Source organism: Ranitomeya variabilis, chromosome 6 (assembly GCF_051348905.1).
Source record: "Ranitomeya variabilis isolate aRanVar5 chromosome 6, aRanVar5.hap1, whole genome shotgun sequence".
NCBI lineage: Eukaryota > Metazoa > Chordata > Amphibia > Anura > Dendrobatidae > Ranitomeya > Ranitomeya variabilis.
The window spans coordinates 542,598,236-542,611,126 of NC_135237.1; positions in this window are offsets into that span (position 1 = coordinate 542,598,236).

Below are 12,891 nucleotides of genomic sequence, written 5' to 3' on the forward strand. Positions count from 1 at the left end.
AGGCAAGTGAGGTCTTTGCTTTCTCTCTTTAGGGGTAGTTAGTTTCTCAGGCCGTGAAGAGACGTCTAGGATTTCAGGTAACGTTCCACGGCTACTTTTATTGTGTATTGGATAGGATCAGGATTGCGGTCAGTCCAGTTACCACCTCCCTAGAGCTCGTCCTATGTTCAGTTACTTAGCTGGTCAGATCTGTGATCCTCAGCCACTAAGGATCATAACAGTACAGCAGGCCCAAAAGTGTTTAATGCATCGCAGAAGCGGGATAGGAGAAGTCCGGAGTGCATATTTTTTTTTCCTTTGCTGCAGTTTGTCCAGCTTCTCTCTTCCCCTTAATCTCTGGGTGGCTCTGAGTTCAGCTGCAGACATGGATATTCAGAGTCTGACTTCTAGTATGGATCAACTTGCTGCAAGGGTTCAAAGCATTCAGGATTTTGTTGTTCACAGTCCTATGTCAGAGCCAAAAATTCCCATTCCTGAGTTATTTTCTGGAGATAGATCTAGGTTTCTGAATTTTAAGAATAATTGTAAATTATTTCTTTCTTTGAGACCTCGTTCCTCTGGTGATTCCGCTCAGCAAGTTAAAATAATTATCTCCTTATTACGTGGTGACCCTCAAGATTGGGCATTCTCCCTGGCGCCAGGAGACCCTGCATTGCTGAATGTGGATGCGTTTTTTCTGGCGCTTGGAGTGCTTTATGAGGAACCTAATCTTGAGAACCAGGCAGAAAAGGCTTTACTGGCTCTTTTTCAGGGTCAGGATGAAGCAGAGGTGTATTGTCAAAAATTTAGGAAATGGTCGGTGCTTACTCAATGGAATGAGTGTGCTTTGGCTGCAAATTTCAGAAAAGGTCTTTCTGAAGCCATTAAGAATGTCATGGTGGGATTCCCCACGCCTGCAGGTCTGAATGAGTCAATGGCTTTGGCCATTCAGATTGATCAGAGTTTGCGGGAGCGCAAATCTGCGCACCATCTGGCGGTGTTTTCTGAACAGAAACCTGAGTCTATGCAATGTGACAGAATTCTGACCAGAATTGAACGGCAAAATCATAGACGTCAAAATGGGTTGTGCTTTTACTGTGATGATTCTGCTCATGTTATCTCAGCATGCTCTAAGCGCTTAAAAAAAATCGCTGAATCTGTCACCGTTGGTACTATACAGCCTAAATTCATTTTGTCTGTGACTTTAATTTGCTCTCTTTCATCCTACTCGGTTATGGCTTTTGTGGATTCAGGTGCTGCCCTGAATCTGATGGATTTGTCTTTTGCCAGGCGCTGTGGTTTTATTTTGGAGCCTTTAAAAATCCCTATTCCACTAAGGGGAATTGATGCTACACCATTGGCTAAGAATAAACCTCAGTACTGGACTCAAGTAACCATGTGCATGGCTCCTGTACATCAGGAGGTGATTCGTTTTCTTGTGCTGCATAATTTGCATGATGTTGTCGTGTTGGGTCTGCCATGGTTGCAGACTCACAATCCAGTCCTGGATTGGAAAGCTATGTCTGTGTCAAGTTGGGGTTGCCAGGGAGTTCATGGCGACGCACCTTTGGTGTCGATTGCTTCTTCCACTCCTTCTGAAGTCCCTGAGTTTTTGTCGGACTACCAGGATGTATTTGATGAGCCCAGATCCGGTGCCCTGCCTTCTCATAGGGATTGTGATTGTGCTATAAATTTGATTCCTGGTAGTAAGTTACCTAAGGGACGACTTTTTAATTTGTCTATGCCAGAGCATGCCGCTATGCGGAGTTATATAAAGGAGTCTTTGGAGAAGGGACATATTCGCCCGTCCTCCTCCCCTCTTGGTGCAGGATTTATTTTTTGTGGCCAAGAAGGATGGTTCTCTGAGACCTTGTATAGATTATCGCCTTCTAAATAAAATCACGGTCAAATTTCAGTATCCTTTGCCATTATTGTCTGATCTGTTTGCTCGGATTAGGGGGTCTAGTTGGTTCACCAAGATAGATCTTCGTGGTGCGTATAACCTTGTGCGTATTAAGCAGGGTGATGAATGGAAAACTGCATTTAATACGCCTGAAGGCCATTTTGAGTACTTGGTGATGCCTTTTGGACTGTCTAATGCTCCTTCTGTGTTTCAGTCCTTCATGCATGACATCTTCCGAGAATATCTGGATAAATTTATGATTGTGTATCTGGATGACATTTTGGTCTTTTCTGATGATTGGGAGTCCCATGTGAAGCAGGTCAGGATGGTATTTCAGGTCCTGCGTGCCAATGCCTTATTTGTGAAGGGCTCAAAATGTCTCTCCGGAGTCCAGAAGGTTTCCTTTTTGGGTTTTATTTTTTCTCCTTCTACTATTGAGATGGACCCAGTCAAGGTCCAGGCTATTCATGACTGGGCTCAGCCTTCATCTGTTAAGAGTCTTCAGAAGTTCTTGGGTTTTGCTAATTTTTACCGTCGCTTCATCACTAATTTTTCTGGCGTGGTTAAGCCCTTGACGGATTTGACCAAGAAGGGTTCTGATGTGACTAATTGGTCTCCTGCGGCCGTGGAGGCCTTTCGGGAGCTGAAGCGCTCCTGAAGGTTTTCTTCAGCTCCAGTCTTATGTCAGCCAGATATCTCTCTTCCTTTTCAGGTCGAGGTGGGTGCTTCTGAGATTGGAGCAGGGGCTGTTTTGTCGCAGAGAAGCGCTGATGGCTCTGTGATGAAGCCTTGTGCTTTCTTTTCGAGGAAGTTTTCACCTGCGGAGCGGAATTATGATGTTGGTAATCGGGAGTTGTTGGCAATGAAGTGGGCATTTGAGGAGTGGCGACATTGGCTCGAGGGGGCTAAGCATCGTGTGGTGGTCTTGACTGATCACAAAAATCTGATTTATCTCGAGTCTGCCAAGCGACTGAACCCTAGACAGGCACGTTGGTCGTTGTTTTTCTCCCGTTTCGATTTCGCGGTCTCGTACCTGCCTGGTTCGAAGAACGTGAAGGCTGATGCTCTTTCTAGGAGTTTTGTGCCTGACTCTTCTGGAGTTTCCGTGCCGGCTGGCATCCTCAGAGAGGGAGTGATTTTGTCAGCCATTTCCCCAGATTTGCGACGAGTGCTGCAGGAATTTCAAGCGGATAGACCTGACCGTTGTCCACCAGAGAGACTGTTTGTCCCAGATAGATGGACCAGCAGAGTTATTTCCGAGGTTCATTCTTCGGTGTTAGCGGGTCATCCTGGGATTTTTGGTACCAGAGATTTGGTGGCTAGGTCCTTCTGGTGGCCTTCCTTGTCGCGGGATGTGCGTTCCTTTGTGCAGTCCTGTGGGATTTGTGCTCGGGCTAAGCCTTGCTGTTCTCGTGCCAGTGGATTGCTTTTGCCTTTGCCTGTCCCGAAGAGGCCTTGGACGCACATTTCCATGGATTTTATTTCGGATCTTCCAGTCTCTCAGAAAATGTCTGTCATCTGGGTGGTGTGTGATCGTTTTTCTAAAATGGTCCATTTGGTGCCCTTGCCTAAGTTGCCTTCCTCCTCCGATTTGGTTCCTCTGTTTTTTCAGAATGTGGTTCGTTTACACGGCATCCCTGAAAACATTGTGTCTGACAGAGGATCCCAGTTTGTGTCCAGATTTTGGCGGACCTTCTGTGCTAAGATGGGCATTGATTTGTCTTTTTCATCGGCTTTCCACCCTCAGACGAATGGCCAAACCGAGCGAACCAATCAGACCTTGGAAACTTATTTGAGATGTTTTGTTTCTGCTGATCAGGATGATTGGGTTACTTTTTTGCCATTGGCCGAATTTGCCCTTAATAATCGGGCTAGTTCTGCTACTTTGGTTTCGCCGTTTTTTTGTAATTCTGGTTTTCATCCTCGTTTTTCCTCGGGTCAGGTGGAGTCTTCTGACTGTCCTGGGGTGGATTCGGTGGTGGATAGGTTGCAGCAGATTTGGAACCATGTGGTGGACAATTTGAAGTTGTCACAGGAGAAGGCTCAGCGCTTTGCCAACCGCCGTCGCTGTGTGGGTCCCCGACTTCGTGTTGGGGATTTGGTGTGGCTGTCTTCTCGTCATGTTCCTATGAAGGTCTCCTCTCCTAAGTTCAAGCCTCGTTTCATCGGTCCTTATAAGATTTTGGAAATCCTTAACCCTGTGTCATTTCGTTTGGACCTCCCAGCATCGTTTACCATTCATAATGTGTTCCATAGGTCTTTGTTGCAGAAGTATGTGGTGCCCGTGGTTCCTTCTGTTGAGCCTCCTGCTCCGGTGCTGGTTGAGGGACAATTGGAGTATGTGGTGGAGAAGATCTTGGATTCTCGTATTTCTAGACGGAGGCTTCAGTATTTGGTTAAGTGGAAGGGCTATGGTCAGGAGGATAATTCCTGGGTGGTCGCCTCTGATGTTCATGCGGCCGATTTGGTTCATGCCTTCCATGTGGCTCATCCTGATCGCCCTGGGGGTTTTGATGAGGGTTCGGTGACTCCTCCTCAAGGGGGGGGGGGTACTGTTGTGAACTCTGTTCTTGGGCTCCCTCTTGTGGTCACAAGTGGTACTGAGTGAGTGCTGTCTTTGGGCTCCCTCTGGTGGCTCTTTTTATCATTCTGCGGGTCTGTGGCTGGGATCAGCTGTCTCGTCATCTGCTAGTTGGTTCCCTATTTAGCTCACCTGGACTTTCAGTTGTTGCCTGCTGTCAATGTATTCAGTGCTATTCTGATTTTCCCTGACTACATTCATTACCAGTCTCTCCAAGAGAAGCTAAGTTTCTGTTTGTTCAATTTTTGCTCATCTGTGTTTAATGTGTTTCTTGTTTATGATGAGTTCTGTCCAGCTTGCTAATATGTGATTTCCTCGCTTGCTGGTAGCTCTAGGGAGCTGAGTTTCTCCCCTCACACTGTTAGTTGGTGCGGGGGTTCTTGAACTCTCAGCGTGGATATTTTGAATAGGGTTTTTTACTGACCGCACAGTTTCCTATCTATCTTCTGCTATCTAGTGATTAGCGGGCCTCATTTGCTAAATCTGTTTCATTTCTACGTTTGTATTTTCCCCTTAACTCACCGTTATTATTTGTGGGGGGCTTTCTATATCTTTGGGGTATTTTCTCTGAGGCAAGTGAGGTCTTTGCTTTCTCTCTTTAGGGGTAGTTAGTTTCTCAGGCCGTGAAGAGACGTCTAGGATTTCAGGTAACGTTCCACGGCTACTTTTATTGTGTATTGGATAGGATCAGGATTGCGGTCAGTCCAGTTACCACCTCCCTAGAGCTCGTCCTATGTTCAGTTACTTAGCTGGTCAGATCTGTGATCCTCAGCCACTAAGGATCATAACAGGTAAACCACTGTTTGGGCGCATGGCAGAGCTCGGAAGGGAAGGAGCGCCATTTGACTTTTCAATGCAAAATTGGCTGGAATTGAGATGGGATACCATGTTGCGTTTGGAGAGCCACTAATATGCCTAAACATTGAAACCCCCCACAAGTGACACCATTTTGGAAAGTAGACCGCTTAGGGAACTTATCTAGATGTGTGGTGAGCACTTTGACCCACCAAGTGCTTCACAGAAGTTTATAATGTAGAGCCGTAAAAATAAAAAGTAATATTTTTTCACAAAAATGAACTTTCCCCCCCATTTTTTTATTTTCTCAAGGGTACCAGAAGAAATTGTACACCAAAAGTTGTTGTGCAATTTGTCCTGAGTACGCTGATAACCCATATGTGGGGGGGAACCACTGTTTGGGTGCATGGCAGAGCTTGGAAGGGAAGGAGCGCCATTTGACTTTTCAATGCAAAATTGCCTGGAATTGAGATGGGACGCCATGTTGTGTTTGGAGAGCCCCTGATGTGCCTAAACATTGAAACTCCCCACAAGTGACACCATTTTGGAAAGTAGACCCCCTAAGGATCTTATCTAGATGTGTTGTGAGAGCTTTGAACCACCAAGTGTTTCACTACAGTTTATGACGCAGAGCTGTAAAAATAAAAATTATTTTTTTTTCAGCAAAAATTCTATTTTAGCCCCCAGTTTTGTATTTTTCCAAGGGTAACAGGAGAAATTGGTCCCCAAAAGTTGTTGTCCAATTTGTCCTGAGTACGCTGATACCCCATATGTGGGGGGGAACCACCGTTTGGGTGCATGGCAGAGCTCGGAAGGTAAGCAGCGCCATTTGGAATGCAGACTTAGATAGAATGGTCTGCAGGCGTCACATTGCGTTTGCAGAGCCCCTAATGTACCTAAACAGTGGAAACCCCCCACAAGTAACCCCATTTTGGAAACTAGACCCCCCAAGAAACTTATCTAAATGTGTTGTGAGAACTTTGAACCCTCAAGTGTTTCACTACAGTTAATAACGCAGAGCCGTGAAAATAAAAAATCTTTTTTTTTCCACAAAAATTATCCTTAACACCTAGTTTTGTATTTTCCCAAGGGTAACAGGAGAAATTGGTCCCCAAAAGTTGTTGTCCAATTTGTCCTGAGTACGCTGATACCCCATATGTGGGTGGGGAACCACTGTTTGGGCGCATGGCAGAGCTCGGAAGGGATGGAGCGCCATTTGGAATGCAGACTTAGATGGATTGGTCTGCTGGCGTCACGTTGCATTTGCAGAGCCCCTGATGTACCTAAACAGTAGAAACCCCCCACAAGTGACCCCATATTGGAAACTAGACCCCCAAGGGACTTATCTAGATGTGTTATGAGAATTTTAAACCCCCAAGTGTTTCACTACAGTTAATAACGCAGAGCCGTGAAAATAAAAAATAATTTTTGTCCCACAATAATGTTTATTTACTCCCCCAAATTTTTATTTTCCCAAGGGTAACAAGAGAAATTGGACCCCAGAAGTAGTTGTCCAATTTGTCCTGAGTACGCTGATACCCCATATGTTGGGGTAAACCCCTGTTTGGGCGCACGGGAGAGCTTGAAATGGAAGGAGCGCCGTTTTACTTTTTCAACGCAGAATTGGCTGGAATTGAGATCAGATGCCATGTCGTGTTTGGAGGGCCCTGATGTGCCTAAACAGTGGAAACCCCCAATTCTAACTGAAACCCTAACCCAAACACACCACTAATCCCAACCACACCCCTATCCCCAACCCTAACCACACCCCTAACTCCAACACACCCCTAACCCTAATCCCAACCATAACCCTAACCACACCCCTAATCCTGACACCCCTAACCGTAATCCCAACCGTAAATGTAATCCTAACCCTAGCCCCAACCCCAACCCTAACCCTAGCCCCAACCCTGATCCTAACCCTAGCCCTAACCCTAATGGGAAAATGAAAATAAATACATTTTTTTTATTTTTTCCTAACAAGGGGTGATGAAGGGGGGTTTGATTTACTTTTATAGCGGGTTTCTTAGTGGGTTTTTATGATTGGCAGCTGTCACACACTAAAAGACGCTTTTTATTGCAAAAAATATTTTTTTGCGTTACCACATTTTGAGAGCTATAATGTTTCCATATTTTGGTCCACAGAGTCATGTGAGGTCTTGTTTTTTTGCGGGACAAGTTGACGTTTCTATTGGTAACATTTTCGGGCATGTGACATTTTTTGATCCCTTTTTATTCTGATTTTTGTGAGGCAAAATGACCAAAAACCAGCTATTCGTGAATTTCTTTTGGGGGAGGCGTTTATACCGTTCCGCGTTTGGTAAAATTGATAAAGCAGTTTTATTCTTCGGGTCAGTACGATTACAGCGATATCTCATTTATATCATTTTTTTATGTTTTGACGCTTTTATACGATAAAAACTATTTTATAGAAAAAATAATTATTTTTGCATCGCTTTATTCTGAGGACTATAACTTTTTTATTTTTTCACTGATGACGTTGTGTGGCAGCTTGTATTTTGCGGGACCAGATGACGTTTTCAGCGGTACCATGGTTATTTATATCTGTGTTTTTGATCGCGTGTTATTAATCTTTTTGTTCGGCGGTATGATATTAAAGGGTTGTTTTTTGCCTCTTTTTTTATTTTTTTACGGTGTTCACTGAAGGGGTTAACTAGTGGGACAGTTTTATAGGTCGGGTCGTTATGGATGCGGCGATACTAAATATGTGTACTTTTATTGTTTTTTTTTTTTTATTTAGATAAGGGAATGTATTTATTGGAACAATGTTTTTTTTTTTTTTTTTACTTATTTAGGATTTTTTTTTTTTTTCACATGTAAATATTTTTTTTAAACTTTTTTACTTTGCCCCAGGGGGGGACATCACAGTAAAGTGACAGATCGCTGATCTGACACTTTGCTGTACACTGTGTCAGATCAGCGATCACACAGGCACAGCAGGGAGGCTTCCTGGCGCCTCTTCTGAGCAGCCGCTTGTAAGCCACCTCCCTGCAGGACCCGGATGCAGCCCCGTGGCCATTTTGGATCCGGGGCCTGCAGGGAGGAGACGCTCGGTGCAAGGTGAGCACATCGCCTTGTACCGAGGGTCTCAGGGAAGCCCGCAGGGAGCCCCCTCCCTGCGCAATGCTTCTCTATGCCCCCGGAACGCTGCGATCATGTTTGATCGCAGTGTGCCGGGAGCGGTCCGTGACCGCTCCTGGCACATAGTGCCGGATGTCAGCTGCTATAGTCAGCTGACACCCGGCCGCGATCGGCCGCGCTCCCCCGTGAGCGCGTCCGATCGCTATGATGTACTATACCTTCGGTGGGCATATGGGCCCACCCCACCTTGACGGGATAGTACGTCTAATGTCAGAAAGCGGTTAAAAATATACAGAACTTATATAATATACTAATCTAAATCATATGTACAATATAGTGTATTTCCTTATTCACCTTAGTAATGTGGTCAGATTCTGAAAGAACTGTATGGAAATAAGTGTGAGAACATGATACCGACACTGACCATTAGACATATTTTTAACATGGGGGCCTTCTACCAGAAAACTAGCCTGAAATGTATATTTGAATGATTAGACTGCTGATCTGTGTCTCGCTTGGTAAATGTGCAACAAGGTGGCCTGGGGCGATAGTCCCAGCCAAGTCAACTAAGCCACAGTCAATATACACCTCGGGACCTTGTACAGAAATAGACAAGACGGACACAGTTCTCCTCACAAGTTACCTATTTTTCCCAGTCACTGCAGTCCAGGCAATGACAATCCAGGGTGACGGAGTAATCCAACAGCGATAACTTTTATTTTTGTAGGACAAATGAGGTAGATAGAGATGATTGTTGAAAATAATATTGTTAAATAATGCTTATTTCATGTCATTAATTATTCAAGACTGTTTACCACATGCGATACTCTAAAGAAAATGTCATGATATTTCTCATAAAACATGTAGTGGTTTATTGGATTGTCAACCAAAAAGCATAATTGCAGCAAAACATAAAATAGGTAAAATAGTTACAAAGAGATTGTCCATTTGTCCATATCAAAGTTTGTTCCCCATCTTTCCTGAGATTCTGAATGGTAAATGGCGTCTGTCTCGGTCATGAAATATGGTAGAAGTAATCAAGAAGTACATGGCTAACTCACATACCAGCTGTCCATCTCGTTTGACGTCTGTGTCTGAAGTCCATAGAGAGTGAAGGAGAAGCCCCCAAGTGACAGCCCCCCTCCTATAAGCCGTGGATATATGTACACTACCATTCAAAAGTTTAGGGTCATTTACAAATGTCCTTATTTTTGAAAAAAAAAGCACAGTTTTTTCCAATGAAGCTAACATTAAATGATTCAGAAATAGACTCTATACATTGTTAATGCGGTAAATGACTATTCTAGCTGCAGACGTCTGGTTTGTAATGTAAATATCTTCATAGGTGTATAGAGGCCCATTTCCAACAACCATCACTCCGATGTTCTTATGATACTTTGTGCTTGCTGTGTAAGAAGGCTAATGGATGGTTAGAATACCCTTGAAAACCCTTGTGCAAGTATGTTAGCACAGCTGAAAAAAGATTGGCTGATTAGAGAAGCTATAACTCTGACCTTCCTTTGAGCTAGTTGAGAATCTGGAGCATTACATTTGTTGGTTCCATGAAACTCTCAAAATGGCCAGAAAAAAAGAACTTTCATGTGAAACTCGACAGTCTATTCTTGTTCTTAGAAATGAAGGCTATTACATGCAAGAAACTGAAGATTTCCTACAACGGTGTGTACTACTCCCTTCAGAGGAGAGCACAAACAGGCTCTAACCTGAATAGAAAGAGAAGTGGGAGGCCCCGCTGCACAACTGAGCAACAAGACAAGTACATTAGAGTCTGTAGTGTGAGAAATCGACGCCTCACAGGTCCTCAACTGGCAGTTTCATTAAATAGTACACGCAAAACGCCAGTGTTAACGTCAACAGTGAAGAGGCGACTCCAGGATGCTGGCCTTCAGGGCAGAGTGGCAAAGAAAAAGCCATATCTGAGACTGGCTAATAAAAGGAAAATATTAATATGGGCAAAAGAACACAGACATTGGACAGAAGAAGATTGGAAAAAGTGTTATGGACAGACGAATCCAAGTTTGAGGTGTTTGGATCACACAGAAGAACATTTGTGAGACGCAGAACAACTGAAAAGATGCTGGAAGAGTGTCTGATGCCATCTGTCAAGCATGGTGGAGGTAATGTGATGGTCTAGGGTTACTTTGGTGCTGGTAAAGTGGGAGATTTGTACAAGGTAAAAGGGATTTTGAATAAGTAAGGCTATCACTCCCTTTTGCAATGCCATACCCTGTCGACATCGCTTGATTGGAGCCAATTTCATCCTACAGGACAATGACCCAAAGCATACCTCCAAATTATGTGAGAACTATTTAAGGAAGAAGCAGGCATCTGGAATTCTATCTGTATTGGAGTGGCCAGCGCAGTTACCAGATCTCAACCCCATTGAGCTGTTGTGGGAGAAGCTTGACCATATGGTACGCAAAAAGTGCCCATCAAGCCAAACCAACTTGTGGAGGGGCTTCTGGAAGCATGGGGTGAAATTTCTCCAGATTACCTCAGCAAATTAACTGCTAGAATGCCAAAGGTCTGCAATACTCTAATTGCTGCAAAGGGAGCATTCTTTGACGAAAGCAAAGTTTGAAGGAGAAAATTATTATTTAAAAAAAATTTATTTTTTTCAAACCTTGTCAATGTCTGGACTAGATTTGCAATTCATTTGGCAACTCATTTGATTAATAAAAGTATGAGTTATCATGGAAAACACAAAATTGTCTGGGTGACCCTAAACTTTTGAACGGTAGTGTATTCACTGTATGCAGAATTATTAGGCAAGTTGTATTTTGATCACATGATACTTTTTATACATGTTGTCCTACTCCAAGCTGTTCAGGCTTGAGAGCCAACTACCAATTAAGTAAATCAGGTGATGTGCATCTCTGTAATGAGGAGGGGTGTTGTCTAATGACATCAAAACCCTATATAAGGTGTGCTTAATTATTAGGCAACTTCCTTTCCTTTGGCAAAATGGGTCAGAAGAGAGATATCACGGGCTCTGAAAAGTCCAAAATTGTGAGATGTCTTGCAGAGGGATGCAGCAGTCTTGAAATTGCCAAACTTTTGAAGCGTGATCACCGAACAATCAAGCGTTTCATGGCAAATAGCCAACAGGTCACAAGAAGCGTGTTGGGCAAAAAAGGCGCAAAATAACTGCCCATAAATTGAGGAAAATCAAGTGTGAAGCTGCCAAGATGCCATTTGCCACCAGCTTTGCCATATTTCAGAGCTGCAACGTTACTGGAGTAACAAAAAGCACAAGGTGTGCGATACTCAGGGACATGGCCAAGGTAAGGAAGGCTGAAAAACGACCACCTTTGAGCAAGAAACATAAGATAAAATGTCAAGACTGGGCCAAGAAATATCTTAAGACTGACTTTTCAAAGGTTTTATGGACTGATGAAATGAGAGTGACTCTTGATGGGCCAGATGGATGGGCCAGAGGCTGGATCAGTAAAGGGCAGAGAGCTCCACTCCGACTCAGAGGCCAGCAAGGTGGAGTTGGGGTGCTGGTATGGGCTGGTATCATCAAAGACGAACTTGTGGGACCTTTTCAGGTTGAGGATGGAGTGAAGCTCAACTCCCAGACCTACTGAGAGTTTCTGGAAGACAACATCTTCAAGCAGTGGTACAGGAAGAAGTCGGTATCGTTCAAGAAAAAACATGATTTTCATGCAGGACAATGCTCCATCACATGCCTCCAACTACTCCACAGTGTGGCTGGCCAGTAAAGGTCTCAAAGAAGAAAAAATAATGACATGGCCCCTTTGTTCACCTGATCTGAACCCCATAGAGAACCTGTGGTCCCTCATAAAATGTGAGATCTACAGGGAGGGAAAACAGTCCACCTCTCAGAGCAGTGTCTGGGAGGCTGTGGTGGCTGTTGTGAATTCTGTTGTGGGTTCTGCTCTTGGGCTCCCTCCGGTGGAAATAAGTGGTAGTGCTGCTGTTTATCCTTCACAGCAGTCATCAGGTGCGTCCACTTCGGACGGGGCTATTTAGTCTGGCTTCACCCTTTAGTGAGTGCCAGTTGCTCATTGTTCTGGAGGATTCACATCCCTTCCTGGTCGCTCCTGCTTGCAGTTCATTTCTTCAAGATAAGTTCTGCTTGTTTTTCTGCCCAGATGTTGTGGGCCTCATTGTTCAGTGCATTACATGTTTTTTCTTGTCCAGCTTAATCTGTGTAAGGATTTATGCAGCCAAGCTGGAATCTCTGGAGAGGCAGATTTACCCTCTATGTCTTTAGTTAGATGTGGAGTTTTTTGTATTATCTGTGGTGGACATTTCTTAGTATTTTAATACTGACCGCATAGTTCTCTGTCCTATCTTTTCTATCTAGCTAGATTGGCCTCCTTTGCTGGATTCTGTTTTCAGCCTGTGTATGTTTTTTCCTCTCCTCTCACAGTCAATATTTGTAGGGGGCTGCCTATCCTTTGGGAATTTTCTCTGAGGCAAGATAGTTTTCCCTTTTCTATCTATAGGGTTAATTAGTCCTCCGGCTGTGTCGAGGTGTCTAGGA